Source organism: Schistocerca americana, chromosome 6 (assembly GCF_021461395.2).
Source record: "Schistocerca americana isolate TAMUIC-IGC-003095 chromosome 6, iqSchAmer2.1, whole genome shotgun sequence".
In the NCBI taxonomy this organism is placed as follows: domain Eukaryota; kingdom Metazoa; phylum Arthropoda; class Insecta; order Orthoptera; family Acrididae; genus Schistocerca; species Schistocerca americana.
Genome location: NC_060124.1, coordinates 222,288,645 through 222,306,627, shown reverse-complemented (window position 1 = coordinate 222,306,627; position 17,983 = coordinate 222,288,645). Strand labels below are relative to the sequence as shown.

Sequence of the window (17,983 nt, the reverse complement as noted above, 5' to 3'; positions counted from 1 at the left end):
TGATTAACTGTAATTCCGTCCCGAATAAAGGCTTCACAGCAGACATCAGAATACACAAAAACTTAGGGAAAGGTAATTTACTAACCACAGCTGCAAGCTTAAAGTAAATGGAATACAGATACAATTCACATTTTCATTTAATTAAACAGTTTTACATTACGCGCATGAATTAAAGGATTAAGTTTCTATTTCACCTTTCCACAAGCTACTAGTTTCAGTGTGGAACAGCATTCACATGCATATTTTAAATCAGCTTTTTCTTGGACTATGTACCATTCCTTATTCCAACTTTATAGCTATGTTTCAGTGTGCTCTTCCGGCACAGTCGCTAATAACTATATCTAAGCAGAAGTAATGAACGTTTAATAGAATAATGAAAACCTTCACTTTACCTTTTTTCGTAAGAAACTGCGCAGTTATTTCGGGAGCACACAAACTGCTTCCCAACGAAAGACCGATGTTTGTTGGAACGGTTAAATCAGTCTAGCAATAAATTAGCCTGATTAACTTACAGCGGTACGGAAGTCTACGAACACAAAATCAAGAGAGTCCAACTCGTATTCTGAAGACCATGACACAGTATTCTACCTAATAACAACGTTCATTCTGAAATAAGTAAAAGCACTTTTCAAAACAAGTATAAAATTCTTTTATTGTGCTGCTCTGCCCCAGGCCATGGAAACAGTATCATGACCCGTTTCGCCTAGTTAACAAGTCATGACCGTTTGTGTGACCCGAGGCTTAAAAATATAACAAAATAATTTCGCTACACGACGATCACTGTGTGCCCCTTAGCAGTAGGCGTAGTCCCTGCAGGAATAAAATGCTATGGAAAAGGATTCGAAGGTGACATAACTCTAGTGGTCAAATGTAAGACTGAATAAATATTACACGGAATGAATGAGTTACAAAGCAGAAAATTTATGTAAACAATCATCGAAAATTATAAAGAGAATAGTAGAAACAAGATAGCTGAACTGAGAAAAACATTTGTAAACTGGTGAAGAACATAAAGCTTTCCTCTTGTGTCGAAAATTGTTGTCGGATTGAATAAGGAGTCTCCGAAAAGTTCAGTTGAGGTGGAGCATCTAGATGATTAAAAAATTAAGAAGCTAGATGAAGTACGAAACGAACAAAAACCAGAAATAATATATGAGGAAGCAAGTCTATAGAAAGCAGCTCACAACAAGAAGGGGGTACGTCAGTGTGATACTACACGGGGTAGAGGGCAGTATCTGATCTTTCAAAACGATAGTGCTTTCAGTCGTGACTGTAGAGACTGTGTCGCAGTTCTTTCCGCCTTATATTAGTTTCCGGTAGCCAAACTACAAAAGAGACGGAATCAGCTTTTCTGTAGGAATCTTCGATAGCTACGGACCACAATAAACATGCATAACGTCAAAGCGTTCCGAGATTGGAGAACGATTATCTAAATACCGAGAAAAGCAAAACACACAGGTCCAGTATACAAATTATACAATTTATTTTTATGCATGATGAACCGATGCGGCAAGCTACAATCAACTTTATGACCTGGCTGACAATATTAATCAGACTTATTTGGAGATATGTTGCTATCTATAGTTATCTTAAAAAAAACAACAACAACAACAACCCTTGAGAAATCTCCGGTCAGATCTAGGATTTCACACTGGCGCAAAAACAGGTAACCAGCTTTAAACACACAAAAATGTAAAACTGTGCACCACACAATATATAATATCGTATGACAACATTTAACTTCTGGAATCAGTCAACTCATACAAATACCTGGTTGTAAGAATTTGAGAGGGGGTGTAATAGAATAATCACACAGGCTTCGTTACAGGTACAGTAGGTGGTAGACTTAAGTTCACCCGTAGCATACCGGCAGAATGCAATCACTCTGCAGAGAAGATGGCTTACAAAACAGTCGTGCGCCCCAAACCAAATGGTACTACCGGAGGATTTCGAGAGAATACAAAGGAGGTCAGCACAAATGACCACAGATTTAACTCAAGGAGGGCGTCACAAAACTGTAAAAAAAGCTTTATCTGGCAGACGTTTGAAGAAATGTGTGGACTGTCCCACAACAGCCTGCTTACTCTGACACCCAGTGCTGCGTAAAAAATCTAGAAATATAGTAACGCTTCCGCACAGACGGCGAAGACAAGAATGATTATCGCGCGCATGGAGACTATTAAACCGTCACTCTTCCAGTGTTCCCTATGCGAACGGAAAGGAAAGAAACCCTAAAACGTGTTTGCATTGGGAAGGGCCGTCTGCCACGCACGTCACAGCGGTAAGAATGACAGGTAAAGAGGAGCAGTTAGTACACTTGCCGGGCTGCCCGACTTCCCGAGCCATCTGGCCGGGCGTCGCTCGGCGCAGCGGGGGAGCGAGACGCGATTTAAGGCGGCGACAGTGGCGCTGAATGTGCGGCCATTAGAGGCGCCGGCGCCCGCTGTGTACCCGCGTCGCAAAACGGCGCTTAGCCCAGCAGCCCGCCAGCTCACGGGCGTAACGACTTGCCGCCATTCGGGGAAGCAAACCAAATATACGCCACGAGTCAAGGCGCCGACCACTGCAAGCGTTTGCAACCATATTTTAGAAACGACTGGAGGATAAAAATATGAGAGGGAAAAAAAGCACATACGAAGCTTTAATCTCTAGTCGCGACGCAGCCCAACAAGTAAAGATTTTCTAAAAGCTACTGAAAAACGAAGGGCAAGTATAGATTGGAACGGTACGGAAGCTTCGAGCGTGAAATGCAAAAATATAGGTTACAATTTCTTCCTACATTGTCAAAAATTACGCTTTATTTAGTCACTGGCGGGACTTTGGTGCTTCCTCATAATAGCGGTTATTACATCATAAGCATACTCGTTTGGACATTCACATTTAGCAATTCACAAAGAGTTTGCTTTTCTCTCCATAGAGCAAGTCGTTTAACGAACAGTGGCAATATATAATTATAACGAAGGCTTATACGACCAGTAATTGCTAGTGAATCATCCGGTTGCATGGTCTCGATTCCTCAAACTGTCTCATTTCTAACGTTTTGTCCATAATTACATTGGACATCTTCAACAGCAAATCTCAGCGGGAACCCGGAGCACCTCTGAAGATGTCAGAGGCAGCTCTGGACGAAAGGAATGAGAAAGTTTCGTGGGGTACAACCAGATAACACGGAAGATTCAACAGCAACAAAATGGCAGTACGTAAAGATAACTTACTACTAAGTTTGCACCAGGAGAAGCACAAACAAATTAGACAAAATCGCTCACAGCCCACAACAACGGAAAGAAAACACGCCAAATCACATCTCATGCTACACTCACTCCTATTTCACTGATGTTAAACGTTTCAAGGCAGCCTCGCCGACGTCTAACAAGGGGACCACCATAAATGTAAACAATTTTCATGGGTCTCGGATATGTTGTAGAGGGACATGCCCTTATTATGAGGCTATCCGCTTTTTTAGCGACGGGCTTTGGTTTTCGAGAAAAATGATTTTGAAGTTTCCCGCGAGCTGTAATACGCGTAACGTCAGCCATGTTCCAACCAAGAGAGCGTGGCGCAGCGGGTAAGGTCTACAGCTACCACGCTGAAGGTACCGTGATGGGGTCCTTTCCGTGGTTTTTTTTTTTTTTTTTTTTAACAATCAGAATAGTCCGAAATTGTTCCATTTTATTTTACAGAATATCAACAAACAGTGTACACTGTGTGAAATTATTAAGAAATATTCAATTTTGCCGCAGTAATTTAATTTTCACGTCATTATTACAAACTCTTACTCGCTAGCGCCTGCATCGATTGCTACGCCACAACAGAAATCTGGGTATTTGTCGTAAAAGCAACCGAACCACAATGTTTTACAGCACCAAGCACATTTCATAAAAGCTACTGTCTTGGAGGCGCACGGAGTTTTAGAGTGATACCGGAAAAACATAGTTCATTTGCATTCAAAAAGGTTTCTCTTTCATCCGTAATCTTTTATGCGAACCATGCGTATTTTATCATATCCGAAAAACTGGTGCCCTGAATTGATGTAAAATTAATGAGTGCAGTTTTATGGAATCGTCCATGGACACGATTGCTCTGTTGGTCTTCAACAAATCGAGAGCATTCTGAATTTTCTTCGTGAAAATTTTAACCTGTCGGTAAAAATATATGTCACAAGGCTGGCAAAGTGGAGAACACTTTGGTGGGATAACTTTTACGGTGCAAGTGCACGCTTTTCTCTCATCCACGAAGATGTGATCGTAGACGATCAGATCGGTCTGCCCTCCCCACGTATCAATGGTATACACAAATTTTTCCTGTCCTACGTACGGAAGAATCACAGATTTTAAGAAGTCTTCGTACACCAGTTTCGTGAACTTCCCTGACTTCGTACAGGACACAACTACATTTTTAAATTTGAGGGTTAATTCATCCACTCTTTTCCCGACGGTTCCACCATACATAAAAAAAAACGTACGGGATCACTTTTCTGACGCAGTTAGAGTGTATTGTGCAGTGTACGAATGACTTATCTTGTTTAAATCCTTTCTCTGCACCATAACGGTTCTTGCCCCTTTTTCCGTGAGGGATCTATTGCACATTTTTTCGAAAAGCAAGGCCCCTCACTAAAATAGCGGATAGCCTCATACTCAGGGCATGTCTCTCTACAACATATCCGAGGCCCATCAAAATCCGTTATTTACACTTCTGGTGGTCCCCTTGTAAGTGGTATTTTTTCTGTCTACAGTATGGTCAGAAACAGTCTGAAAAGCTGTTACCTGGCAGGTTGTGCTCGGCAATAGTTGTTAAGAAAAAATTCGAAGCGTTGCAACGTTTCCGAGTTAATTAGCATTGACGTTAGCCAATAAAGTCGTTATACGCGCAAATTCAAGCGGTTCGCCAGAAACAATAAGTGTTCAGGTGCTTTCATAGCGTAGATAATAGTGCACGAGACCGCTCAGCCTTTGGCTCGGCTTCGATCCTTACTACCGTAGCACGTTCAATTTCAGTATTGTCCTCTCGTTAGGTTCTAAAAAAACCTAAGGAAAATCACGTCCATGACGGTCCGCTTGAATTTGCGCTCACAACGGCCTGAATGACTAACTTCAATGCTAATTAACTGGGAAACGACACAACATGTCTGGCTTTTTACTTAACAGTTATTTCTCAGCACAACCTACCTCGCGAAACTCTTACTAGTCTTCCAGACAGTTTCTGACCAACCAGTATGTGAACCTAAATGATTGTTTCCGTACTCCTGTTATCTGACACAGCATGTAAATCCTTAGGAGTGGCACTATTCTGTCACACTCTACGATTGTAAGGTTTACAATTTAAGCATCAACATGCCACAAGTATGATTTAAGAATTTAATTAACTCAAACCATTACCGTTTCGCATTTTTACAAATCCATCTTTAGTTGGCTTCTTACAGCTTTCCTTCCTTTCCTACTGGTGCATCATTGTGTGTTTGTTAGTGGTGTGGTAAGCTAATACAAAACGAGGCTCCAACAAAAAAGAAATGATAATTGTGAGAAGCCATCTTAAGATGGATTTGTAAAAATTCGAAACTGGTAATGGTTCGCGTTAATTAACGAGAGTTGTCGCAGGTTGCTGCTCAAATTATAGATCTCATAATTTTACTACAGCCATGTCTCTCAACACGTCAACTTTTGACAAAATAGCGTACAATCTACGATGCTGAAAGCATGCTGGCAGCATATACAATCCGTCAAATTTCTATACAAACTGGAAAAAAAATAATTATTGGGCCATCACGGTGCTCTGTAATCAAGGAAAGAGTTGTCTCCTGGGCAGTTCGGAGTACAGCCATTCAGTTTTATTAAATAACGAGAGCAAATGTCGTTACGCCGTCCTGCACACCTCAACAAGACACTGAGTTAGTGTAGTATTATTTAAACTTTGAAATTAATACGGTAGCGTCACGAGTTGTGCACTGCCAGAGGGACGAAATCCACAGTAGGAGGGAAGTGTTCTACGTGGCCTAATGTTGGTAGTACAGGCTGTAGTGTGGGCGCCAGATTATATGACTGACGGATCCACCACAACGTACATGATGTGACGCACCGTTTGTGATTATTGGGTGACGCTGCATTCACATGGCACCACGTGGATGACTTCGCAAGCTCTGTGACGACGTGACCCCTAGCCCTAGATAATCGTCCCCGCAAAAACCTGGGAGGGATGTCCATTGTTCGCCGTAACCCCTTTTTCTCAGGCTTCGTGCGTAGCTGCGCCATACAATGTAGTACGTGGGTCACAACAGTTATTATGCAGCTTTCTACGCTTGAAGCTAGACGCCCTACTTCGCGAACTCGGCCGTCTGCCTTCACCTCTCCACTTAATAGTAACAATGGACACTGACCCACACGCAGAGAAGTAAACAGAAGTCGGCGGCATCCCGTACAGCAATTAAAAATAATAATAATAATAATATTGACGTACGCGTAGCAGTTTGGTATTATTGTTGCCGAACGTAATCGCGAACTTCTTACAGCTGTAAGTAACTGAATTGTGTAATTACTGTTGGGTATTCCTATGGTTGATGATATTTCCCATTACATATGGAAATTTTTATATATTCCCCTTCTTGGAATTAACGGTTCTGCGGCCATGCTTTTACTCTCCATTTGCTCACTACTTGCACTGGAGTCATAGACCCATGCTCAGGCATTTGTTATCGTTCTGATAGCCAAACTGTCACGCTGCAACATGTGTACAGATGTGATACCAGGATGCAATATGCCTGCTTGGCTAATGTGAGCCAGAATGAGAGCTTGAGAATGAGGCAGAGACCTTGAAACTAGTCATGACCGCAAAATTATATTGCATCAAGATAATTAAAAGATTTCTAAAAAAATTAATTTTTAAAAATAATACGCACGCTTTGCTCCATCACCTGTTGAGGCAAGTCTTACAAAAAAAATAAAAAGTTCATCTGTGGAACTTACTTCCAATGCTCCACTGCAACGAAAAACTAAAGCCTGCATCCAGGAGAATACAAGTGAGCAGCGATTTAAGATAATAAATGTGGTATTGCAATGCCAAACTTAAGCACAGGGACTATCTTTATTCTTTATTAACCCTTCGACTACTATGTGCAACACGGCGGTCGCGCCTCTTGTGGTGCATTGCTGCACCGCTCGCCGTGCGCTGGGTGCTGAATGCCTCTGGCGCGCTCGCCACGCAAATGCTTCAAACACGCTCGCTGTTTTTCGGCTTTCGATTTTGTTCTGGTCTTTGGACTAGCTTTGGAAGAATTGTAGGTATTTATTTAAAATATTTACACTTCATTTTCGTGTGAGGTGCATTTTATTATAATGTATATACAAATGAAGACGTTTACAATAGTGATATACTTTTACATTCTCTCAAAACAAGGTTTAAACGTTTTTATTGCTGAAATTGTTTGTGATAAGTTTTGAAGCACGGATAAGCACAAAGAGTTACATTGTATAACTTACAGCACAACTTAGTTTGTTTCCTAACATCATGTCGGGCACAGATTTGTTCTTTTCCCACTAATCTGGTCAATGTGTCGCCACGTTTAGTCTTGTAGGGTACTCTTGACGTTTAGCACCACCTGTTGCCTTGCGATTGGAGTACAAAGTCGCGAAACTTTCCGTAATTACATTGAGGTGAAACTTTTCTTACTTCATTTTAATCCCATATTTCCGGTACAAGCAAACGGCATTGGACATTGCCATGTCCAGAATATGGAAAACAATTTCCTGTACCACTTAGACGACTTCCGTGTACTTTCCACTGTTTTTATTTGCATGCCGCTTCGGTCGACTAGTCCCATTGACTTATTGTAATCTATTAGCACACTCGGTTTCATTTTTAGATCACTCTTCCGATCTCTTTTTGAAGTCAGAGGCATTTCAGCTTTGTGGTACATTGATAGCACTAGTAATTACAGATGGAGATGAATGATAATCAACAACGTCTGTAGATTGTGAACTATACGTAACAGAATCTTCATCTGAATCGCTGTCTATTGATGAGCACAGCCATTCTTCAGAGTCACTCTCCATCAACATCTGTATTATCTCTTCGGAGGTGAGGTGGTTTTTACATGCCACCGCAATTCATAAATTCACTATGCAAACACAAGTGAATAACAGACGACTCATGTCTGAACAAGGAATCGTCATCTACGTGATTACTCTGCTATTCACAAAGTGCCTGGCAGAGGGTACAATGAACCACATTTAAATTGTCTCTCTACCTTTCCACTCTCGAACGGCGCGTGGGAAAAACCAGCACCTAAATTTTTTTGTGCGAGCCCTGATTTTTCATGTTTTACCGCGATGATTATTTCTCCCTATACAGGTGGGTGCCAACAAAATGTTTTCGCAATCGGAGGAGAAAACTGGTGATTGAAATTTCATGAGAAGATCCTGTCGCAACGAAAAACGCCTTTGTTTTAATGATTGCCACTCCACGTATCATGTCTGTGGCACCATCTCACCTATTTCGCGATAACACAAAACGAGCCGCCCTTCTTTGAACTTTTTCGATGTCATCCGTCAGTTCCATCTGATGCGGATCCCACACCGCATAGCAGTACTCCAGAATAGGGCGGACAAACGTGGTGTAAACAGACTCTTTAGTAGACCTGTTGCACCTTCGAAGTTTTCTGCCAATGAATCGCAGTCTTTGGTTGGCTCTACCCACAATATTATCTATGTGATCGTTCCAATTTAGGATATTTGTAATTGTAATCCCTAAATATTTAGATGAATTTACAGCCTTCAGATTTGTGTGACCTACCGCGTAATCGAAATTTAGCGGATTTCTTTTAGCACTCATGTGAATAACTTCACACTTTTCTTTATTCAGGGTCAATTGCCACTTTTCGCTTTATACAGATATCTTATCTAAATCATTTTGCAAGTCGTTTTGAACATCTGATGACTCTACAAGACGGTAAATGACAGCATCATCTGCAAACAATCTAAGACGGCTACTCAGATTGTCTCCTATGTCGTTAATATAGGTCAGATAGGTCAGGAACAACAGAGGGCCCATAACACTTCCTTGGGGAATGCCGGATATTACTTCTGTTTTACTCGATGACTTTCCGTCTATTACTACGAACCGTGACCTTTCTGACAGGAAATCACGAATCCAGACGGCTTGTAGAAAGGCGCGAAACTACAGTTCGACAGAAATCACAGTAGCGTAATTTGTTGCTGTGTGTAAAGCAAATTACTAGTTCAAGTGCTGTGAGGGCCGCTGAAAGCGCTGACATCGACTTCAAATGCAGTTGTGTTCCGCATATTGAAACGCCATCTGTTGAGGTTAGAGCAAACGCTAGGGTGTGGTGAGGTCCGCCAGTAGCGCTGCATATAAACAGACGTCTTATTCAAGCGCAGCTAAATAATAGGCGGGCGAACGTCTCAGAACTTCTACAGCAGTCGGCAGCGCCTGGTGCAAAGCAGTGCTGAACTGCAGTGGCAACCAGCGCACGGTGCGCTCGGACTACTGTAGCAGTCAAAGGGTTAAACAAATCGAAATCGCAACTATTACAGTCACCAATGACGTTTTAAAAACAAGCGAAACAAATTTGGTTGACATGAAGACTAAATGCAGCTGCAAAAAAAGGTTTTCTCTGCTTCTAGACAGTTAGCCGGCGATTATATACGTCAATGTCAATTCAATTGCCCGTACATCGTGAAGCTATGTAAGCGTACTGGTGTATCGCTGACGTATCGATAGTCTTTCAGGCGAGGGTACAGCGAATAGCCTTGTGTCGACCTCTCTTGTCTTGTCAGAAGGCCAATGATCAACCGCGTCGGTCTGACAGGAAACGAGGGCGCTGACACTGCTACCAAAGCTGCAGTCCTCGCTAGTTCTTACATTCCCTCCGATGATCTCTGTGTTGCCGTCTGTTAGCAGGTGGTGTCACTTTGACATCATAACTGGTCCTACATTCATGGGAACAAGCTCCGGGTTATTAAGCCTCTCCCAGCGGCTTGGACGACCTCCCCTCGGCCCTCACGCCGAGGGGAGATAATTTTAGCTACATTGCGTATCGAGAATTTGTGCTTGTTGCCCTCAACCTTTCACGGTTCGCAATTTCCTGACGGATTGCCCTTTTTTTAACCACTTACGTTCTCATTTGTGTTTGCCGTCTGAGTTATCGGCCATTTTACCGAACGAAGCGATAGCTGTCGACCGTGTTTTACTTTTCATTCGTCGCACCAATATGGCGAAGGACATTTCATCGTTAGTCAGCACCTTCGTTTCTATATGGCGTATTTTACAGATATTTCTCCACGCACCTGTTTTTAGCTGCCTTCTTTTCCGTCGATTGGGATTATGGTGTATTAGGATTATCGTTAACTCCTCTCTTTGTCTCCGTGTTCTACAACTATGACATGGGCGCGTATGACCCTAGTTGTTTTTGGACAATCCGCAGCTCGTGGTTCGTTCTTGCTTCCAGAGCACGGGGTCCCGGGTTCGATTCCCGGCAAGGTCAGGGATTTTCACCTGCCCGAGATGACTGGGTGTTGTTGTATCATCATCATTCATCCCCATTACGGTCGGTGGAAGGCAACGGCAAACCACCGCCTTACCTAGTACGGCGATGCAGGTCTCCCGCATCGTTCCCCTACGCTCGGTCGAGAAGCATGGGATTTCATTTTCATTTAAAAAACAAATGAAACAAAACAAACAACATGTATGGTTAGACTGTTCGAATCTCAACAGGTAGTTTCAGGTACCTCACACCGACCTATTGAAACATCCGCGTCGAGATTCGGTCAAGCGCACGCTAGTATAATGAAGGAAGTAATTGTTTAGTACTGACATCTATATCTACTGTGGTTTTCATCGAATTATAAAGGAGCTTTTGCCCATTGAATTTCATATGTGATCTGTGTTACACGTATTTGAATTGGATAATATTACAACAATAACTTCGGTACGTCACAATGGATTATGCGGTTGGAATGCAAATACCGACTATGTCAATTGTGGAAAATTTGAATATCATAACAAATAAGTACCCCACTCATACAGTTATAATTGGTGGAGACTTCAATCTATCCTCGATTTGTTGGAGAAAATACACGTTCAAAGCCGGTGGTAGACAGAAAACATCTTCCGAAATTGTACTAAATGCTTTCTCTGAGAATTAATTTGAACAATTAGTTTATGATCCCACACGAATTGTAAATGGCTGCGAAAACACACTTATTCTTGGAACCCAGACCTGGCTGAAAACCGAAGTGGAAAGCTCTGAGATATTTAGCAAGATGTGAATGTATATCGGAAAGACAGATTACAAGCCATAGGAGGGGGAGTGTTCATAGCAGTAGAAAAAATATTGTCTCGACGTCGAAGTTGAGTGTGGCAGTGAAGCCATAACAGGTGTAGGTGAAACCAAGTTCATTGTTGGATGTTTTTACCGGTCACTCGACTTTGGTGTGACAGTACTAGAATCATTCAAAGCAAGTCTACAGTCAGTAGCGTGCAAATACCCAGATCATGCAATACTAGTTGGAAGTCTGTCATGCACAAAGTTTTGAACACATTTTCCGAAAATGCATTGAGCAACTAACTCGGTAGCGCACACGCAGTGGAAATATCCTAGACCATGTACCTACAAACAGGCCGGATCTTATCAACGATGTCAGTATAGAAACGGGAATTAGCAATCATGGTGTCGTTATAGCAACTATGCTTACGGAAGTTAATAAATCAGTCAAGAAGGCTGGGAGAGTGTTTCTGCTAGATAGAGCAGATAAGCAGTTATTAGAATCTCACTTAGACACCGAATTGGAATCACTTAGCTCCACTAAGATGGATGTAGATGATTTATGGGCAAATTTTAAGCAGACTGTAAATCGCTGTCTGGACAGTTATGTGCCTAATAAGTGGATAAATGATGGGAAAGACCCCACCATGGTTCAATAACAAAATTCGGTGGATGCTGAGCAAGCAGAGGCTGTTGCACTCTCGGTTCAACAGGGAACGCACAAGTGACGACAAGCAAAGGTTAGTAGAGATTCGTGCGTCTGTGAAAGGATCTGTGTGCGAAGCACACGACAGTGGCAGAGAACCTAAGAAAATTCTGGTCTTACGCAAAATCGCTAAGTAGGTCTGAGGCTTCCATTCAATCCCTCGTTGACCATTCTGGAGTGGCCGTTGAAGATAGCAAAACCAAAGCTGAAGTTTCAATTTTCACGTTCAAGAAATCGTTCACACAGGAGTATCGTACAAACATAGCGTCCTTTGACCATCGGACAGACTCCCGTGAGGATGACATAGTAGTAAGCATACTAGCATAGAGAAACAACTGAAAGATATGAAAGCAAATAAATCACTAAGTACGGATGCAATCCCAGTTCGATTTTACAAAGAGTACTCTACGACATTAGCCGCTTACCTAGCTTGCACTTATCTTGAATCTCTCGCCCAGCACGAAGTCCCAAACGACTGGAAAAAAGCGCAAGTCACTCTAGAATATACGAAGGGTAAAAAGTTACAGACCAATATCACTAACTTCTGTTTGCTGCAGAATCCTTGAACATATTCTCAGTTCGAATATAATAAACATTCTTGAGACAAGCTTATGTTCACGAATCAGCATGGTTTTAGAAAGCATCGCCTGTGCGAAATTCAGCTTGCTCTGTTCTCAAATGATATACTGAGTACTGTCGATGGAGAGCAACGGGCAGATTCCATATTTCTAGATTTACGGAGAGCATCTGACACGATGCCCCATTGCAAGCTGTTAACGAAGACACGAACATGTGGAATAAGTTCACCGATATGTGAGTGGCTCGAAGATTTTTTAAATAATAGAACCCTGTGTGTCGTATTCGACGGCGAGTGTTCATCAGAGACAAGGGTATCATCAGGAGTGCCCCAGCGAGGTGCGACAGGACCGTTGTTGTTCTCTATAAACATAAATGATTTGGCGGACAGGGTGGGAAGCAATCTGCAGTTGTTTGCTGATGATGCCGTGGTGTACGGTAAGGTGTCGAAGTTGAGTGACTGTGAAAGGATGCAAGACGACTTAGGCAAAATTTCCAGTTGGTGTGATCACTGGAAAAATGTATGTTAATGCGGATGAGTAGGAAGATCAAACCTGTGATGTTCGGATTCAGTATTACTAGCGTCCAGCTTGACATAGTTAAGTCGTTTAAATATATGGGCGTAACATTGCAAAGCGATATGAGGTGGAACGAGCACGTGAAAACTGTGGTAGGGAATGCAAATGGTCGACTTCGGTTAATTGCAAGAATTTTAGAAGGGAGTGGTTCACCTGTAAAGGAGACAGCATATAGGACGCCGGTGCGACCTATTCTTGAGTACTGCTAGAGTGTTTGGGATCCGAAGGAGGTCGGATTGAAGAAAGACATCAAAGTAGTACAGAGGCGGGTTGTTACTGGGAAGTTCAAACAACACGTAAGTGTTACGGAGATGCTTCGGAAACTCAAATGGGAATCCTGGAGGGAAGGCGACGTTCTTTTCGAGAAACGCTATTGAGAAAATTTAGAGAATCGTCTGAAACTGACTATCGAACGATTCTACTGCCGCCATCGTATACCTAGCACAAGAACCAAGACGATAAAATACGAGAAATTAGGGCTCATACACAGACATAGATAGTCTTTTTTCCCTCGCTCTATTTGCGAGTGGAACAGGAAAGGAAATGACAAGCAATGGTACCTGGTACCCTCCGCCACGCTCCGTACGGTGGCTTGTGGAGTATCAATGTAAATGTAGGGGCACCCGGTAGCGCCAAAACACGCCTGGCCGCTTTCGTGTCGCCCCGTTTGCAGTTTTCCGGCCAGCTCGCCCGTGGACGCCGTATATCATGCTGCGCCAGGCGTCCCACAAGAGACGCAGCCGTCAAAATGCAATCCGAGTCGAACCACGAGATTGAGGGGCCGACGAGTATTTCCCTCGGGAGAAGCGACGATAAAAACTGGTGCCGCCCCCCCCCCCCCAAACAAACACACACACACACACACACACACACACACACACACACACACACACACACACAGAGAGAGAGAGAGAAAGACACGCATGCTCGCGGCAGTGTTGTCGGCCGAGAATAGAAACACGGTGGAGGGGTGTATTTCCAGACGAGGATGCATGTGGTGCTCAATGATTTCTTCATAAAAGGGGACTGTCCAAATAGCTGTAAAATCCCAAGTTATCCCAGGTATTTGGCAACAGAGGAATGACATACGCCCACCATCACAGCAATGTCATTTACACTACAGCAACTGCCACGGTATGGGACTTCATAATATGAGCATCTGATCTGAAATTTAGTAAGTTGACTTCTATTATTCAAATTTGCTTTGGTCAGTTACGTATTTCGTATGGTACAATTCTTGTTCCTAGATTCCAGCCATCGACAAAAAAAATATTTTTCTTATACTGTTAATTCCTTTATGTGTTATTCTTTTTTATTAAATGTACCTAAAGATGCAACTCGAACGTTGTGAAACTTGTGGTACTATTACAGGAGCATACAAACAGCCGTCTCTAGTTTATTTTTCAGGAATTCAAGTGTCCCGCCGTATGGTTACTTTCTTTTCAGTGTCGTTTTCTGAAGCTTTCTGCAGGCATATTTTGCTGCGTGGATTGTTGCGGGTTCTACCACGAATTTTTAAAGGAAAAGTTTAAGACATTTATTTACGGTCGTATTGTGTCGATTCTGTCACATGATAAGGTAGCATTCAAACGAGTCCTTGTTCACTTCGAATAGTATTTCTCACTTTATAATGAAGTGGCAACAACATATTAACAAACGTAATGTTTACTCTAAAATGTCCATTCAGTGAAGCACAAGATATACAAAAGTGAAGGAAGAAAACTGTTCATTACACAATCTTCCCCAAGTTCCACAACTGAAAGAAAAAAAGAATTTCATAGTTTCTCTGGTGTTCTCCATACGTAACGACTATCTGCCAGAGAGAACAGTGTAAACGTGAACTTCTCGGATTATACGATGCTTCCATTCTTCGGTAGACCACGTTTTGTATCCTCGCACCAACGAACATCCGTTCCGCTCTATATTACACCCCTCCCGTTGGCGTTGCCTACTTTTGCTGAAATGCGCACTTGCCTCAAGCTTTCTGTCCTGACCGCGAACCTGCCATCAACTAGCTCTCATACTTGTAGGCGCAATTAACTTTCATGTCCAGCTTAATGTGGTTATGGAAACGCCGCTAACAGAAATTTAAGTTGAACGGGGATTTACACAGGTATGTAAATAAGATTTGTAGGAAGATAAACAGGTATATTAAGTAAAGCGCACACATACTAGTATAAGCAGCTCATTTAATCAATTAATATGACAGCACTGGAATGAATGGCAAAGCTCGCTTGAAGTGTTGAGTTCGCGACAGGTTAGACCGGCAGTCACTGCTACGACACTAGAAGAACGTTTAGTACTACGTGAGCGGCAGCAAGGAAAGTTACCGTTAGATAGCGGTCGTACTTCCAAGCTATCATCGTAATATTTCCTAGGAGTTGTTGCAACGAGCGAGCAACGAGATGCTTAAACAGTGAGGTCGTTGAAAACGGGTAGGCTTCTCTTAAATTTCTGAAGTGTCAGCAAAAAGCAACATTCACTGCTACAACATGGCACCAGAAATGTTGATCCATGTGACCCAAGAGGCTGTCGGTACCCATCGCTGAAACGTGCATGGTCCAAAAAGTGACAGCCACTGCTCGTCTTGAGTGCTATTTATAACCTCGGCTCCCAGAGGGGAAAAAAAAAAAAAAAAAAAAAAAAAAAAAAAAAAAAAAAAAATCAACAGATCAAGGTGGCACTAATTTTTATGAACAACCAAACTGTGTTGTTTTACAGTAGTTCTAAAAGGACCACTCTGTGACGTAAAGTCGCCAAGCATTGGCGTCTTTTGACTTCTAACTTCACCTAGTAGGTGTATTCCTGCGCGAGAAAGCCTTCCATTTGCTTTGTTTTAATGGAATTTCAATTTTGGCGGTTTTATTTATTTATTCTCGCATCAGAAACATACAAGTTATACGCACTAATAACTATATTATCCTTGCACAAACATTGGTCATTTCAAATGCAGTTTCTGTTCCTTGATGATGTGTTATTTTCATTGCAGGAAGCAGCACACACTCGGAATTAAAGCACAATATGTACATCAGGGTTTTCTCCACATTCACACTGAATATCAGCCTGATCAGTGTAGCGCCATTTTGTCAAATTAACCTTTATACCTGACAACTGCATATCTCAGTCTATTCAGGGACTTCCAAACAGCCCAGTCTCATCCTAGTCAGGAGGTAACGTTTCAGAAACACTCTTGTAGCCAGGGGGGAAGATAAGTAGGTCGTCGCTCTCCACAGTTGCTTTTTCAGCCGTGGTTTTAAGTGCCGTCGATGTTCTACGAAAACTACTCCTTTTGACTTCAGTCGTTCTTGTCCTCACAGAAGATGAGCTCTATCCTGCTCGATTGTAAGTCTTTCCTTATTCGTAGCTCTTCCTTTACGCTATGTTCCTGCGAGGGGTAAAGACATCCGACTGTAGCCAATTTCAAGCAACCTGTTATGATCCTGCGGGCATAACTGAGAGCTATGTCCAACTGTTTAGCATGTGTTAAATTAAGCCAAACAGGACAACAGACAATTAGTAACTTTTAAATAGAAGTAGATGACCAATAAAAATCATGAGAAAATACCCCATCAGCTACATTATTTACTTCGCCATCTATTGGTCGCCCTCACATCGAAAATAAAAATTATATGCAAATTTGGATACACAATAATTAGCTAAGTTTCTTAATTTTAGACAAAAATTAAAAGTTTTATTATGATCCCCTGAGAGCGTATTATCTGACCTACTCACACAAGAAGGTGATGGGATGTACAGGAAAATCAAAATACAAAGAGGAAACAAATGGAAATTTCAGTGCATTACAAATAAATCAGTAACGCAACATCAGCAACCTGCGCAGATGCGTCCCGAATACTGTGAAAGCGGACTTAGGTTGAAATCCTTTTACTACTGATGCACCCAGACAAGCGAGGACGATAGCCCGGCTGATACTGCTGTAGGCAGTGAGGCAGCAACGCTTATCGCTTGCTGGAAGCCCGCTCTGCTCCAATTAAGAGCTCACAGGATGAGGCGCGCGCCCGCCTGCAGGTGGCACGCTGAAAATTCAATAGACGCGCGTTCTTCGCGCCCGCGCCGCCACCGCCCCCTAAACTTGCCACCCATTACTGCCTCGTCTTGGAATCTCGCCAAGAAACTGTTCGCCGAGCCAAGCACAGCCGAGAACTCGCCGGCCGACAGTTAACGTGCAGCGCTGAACAACATGCGAGATTCCCGGCGCACTTTTTATTCGCAACAGTCCAGGAGTATAACGGCTCGCAAATTGTTTAAGAAGAAAGGCCCAATTCGCGTCTTAAATGAACACATTTCGTTAAGCAAAGCTCACTCCAGCCAGGTATTAGCCAACTGTTGAGGTGGTTTCACAATTACAGCCTGTCTTCATCACGTGTAAAATTGTCGGGCCCCGATCCTGGCTCCTGGTCGCCGTTCTCTGCCAAAAAGTTGGAGGACAGATCAATAAAATATTACAGATGTCAAAGTAAGCATCCAATGAATCATCAAGTCATAAAGCTTCAATTAATCTAAATCATACGCGAAGTTGATGAAAAAGTATAAGTAAATGTGCGGAAGATACAGAGGTAAAGCAAAATGAATGTGCTTTAACGACAGAGTGACGTAGGTGATACTTTACATTAATTTAGATCATGGACACATTTGTCACGAATTACGCATAAATAAACGAGCTCAAATTGGCAGATCGAGGTAACTGACCACAATTAAGTCGACTGACGGTAAAGCGGACAGCGATTCTTATTACATGGCTTATCATAACATTTGGATTGGGAGAGAATCTTAGGTAAGGTCACTCTTCTGTTAGGTTTTTTTTGGTTGTTTGTTTGTTTTTAAATATCC

The 17,983-nt window shown here is 42.4% G+C and overlaps 1 protein-coding gene across 1 annotated transcript in view; it reads right to left on the bottom strand.

Annotated features, from left to right (window-relative positions):
* Positions 1–17,983, bottom strand: part of LOC124620060 (KH domain-containing, RNA-binding, signal transduction-associated protein 3-like) — a 537,488-nt gene that overhangs the window by 248,898 nt on the left and 270,607 nt on the right. The gene's annotated exons all lie outside the window — the stretch shown is intronic.